The following is a 1,679-nucleotide window of genomic DNA, read 5'->3' on the forward strand; positions in this document are numbered from 1 at the left end:
GACTCCCCCGGCTCGTTTTATGAGGGGGCCCTGAACGCAGCGCGGGGTTTTGGTTGAAAGGTTGGAAATCAGAATGGTTTTTGTGTTGATTGTGGGCCACGAGGCGTGACAGTGAACGCCCCACGAGGAGGGTTCGGTCCCCAGCGGCGGCTCGGTTGGTTTAGCCCGAGTGAGCGCTAACGGGCCCGTGAAATGACTTCCACTTCCTGGTGTGATGGGCCGCCAAACAGGAAGCTGCCGAGCAGGAAGTCCTTTGTTATCATTGTTATTAACTGGAGTTAAAGGACCAGTACGAGAACCTAGAAATACTCTAGTTAAAGTCCTGGTTTAACCCTCGTGTTGTCCTCATGTTGTCCTCATGTTTCTATGTTGCCGCGTTATGCGTTTGCCCTACAGGTTGCCTTCCTAAATTCCAGGTTGTGCCTGATCATCGCGAGTGCCTGTCCGATGTTTGCCTCAACCTAATGCTGTTGACTCTGTCGATGTTTGGTCCTGTCGGGGGGATGGTTTGGCCGGGTCGGGGGTGTGTTTGGGTTGCCGTGGCATGTGTATCTTCATGTTGTCTTCATGTTGTCCCCTGTTGTCCTCTGTTTGTCCTCATGTTATTCTTCCGGTGTCTTCATGTGCCCTCTATGTTGGTCCTCCTGTTGTCCTCCATGTTGTCCCTCCTTTTGTCCTCCTGTTTTTCTTCATCTGTAGCTTCATGTGGGTGGGGCCCTCACTGGTACGTGTCCCTCATGTTGTCGCTCAGTGTTGTCAATAGTATGTTTGGGGTATGAGCTGGTTATCCGTGGGGTACTAGTTTGGGGTAAGCTGGTATACTGGTTAACAGTGGTGTAATATTATTGGGTAACAGCCGGTATACTGGGGTAATAGTTTGGGGTAATATTTGGGCGTAACCTGTATATTTTGTGGTAATCGTTCCTTGGGGAATAGTTTGGCTTAACATCTGGTATTTTTTGTGGTAATCTTGTTGGGTGAATAGTTTGGGGGTAACAGCTGGTATACATTGGGTAATATTTTGGGGTAATAGTTTGGTGGTAACAGCTGTATAGGGGGTTAATAGTTTTTTTGGGGAATATTTGGGGTAACAGCTGGTGTACATGGGTTCAAGTTTGGGGTAGTAGCTGTTAGACATGGGTCGCCGTTTGGGGGTAAAGTGGTCTACATGGGGTAACAATTGTGGGGTAATAGTTTGGGGTAAAAATAGTTTTGGGGTAACCGCTGTAATCATGAGGTAACAGTGGGGTAATAGTTTGGGTAAATAGTTTGGGGTATGTTTTTTTGGTTACCAGCTGTAGACATGTGTAACAGGTGGTGAGGGGGTAATAGTTTGGGTAAGTTTTGGGTAACATCTGGTTAACATGGGTACCAGTGTGGGGTAGTAGTTTGGGGTAATAGTTTGGGGTAACAGCTGGTATACATGGGTACCAGTGTGGGGTAGTGTTTTGGGGTATAGTTGGGTACCAGCTGGTAAACATGGGGTAACAGTTTTGGTGTTAGTAGTTGGGGTAATAGTGTGGGGTACAGCTGGTATACATGGGTAACATGGGGGTTAGTAGTATTGGGTAATAGTGTTGGTGTAACAGCTTGGTATACATGGGGTAATTGTGGGGTAGTAGTTGGGTAATAGTTTGGGTAAAGCTGGTATAATGGGTCATAGTGTGAGTTGATATAAG

At 47.1% G+C, this 1,679-nt stretch overlaps 1 protein-coding gene across 1 annotated transcript in view; it reads left to right on the top strand.

Annotated features, from left to right (window-relative positions):
* The window catches only part of LOC116706977 (ecto-NOX disulfide-thiol exchanger 1-like), a gene marked incomplete at both ends in the record, with an annotated part of 44,461 nt that overhangs the window by 28,023 nt on the left and 14,759 nt on the right, over positions 1-1,679 (top strand).

Source organism: Etheostoma spectabile, chromosome 2 (genome assembly GCF_008692095.1).
Source record: "Etheostoma spectabile isolate EspeVRDwgs_2016 chromosome 2, UIUC_Espe_1.0, whole genome shotgun sequence".
Classification (NCBI taxonomy): Eukaryota; Metazoa; Chordata; class Actinopteri; order Perciformes; family Percidae; genus Etheostoma; species Etheostoma spectabile.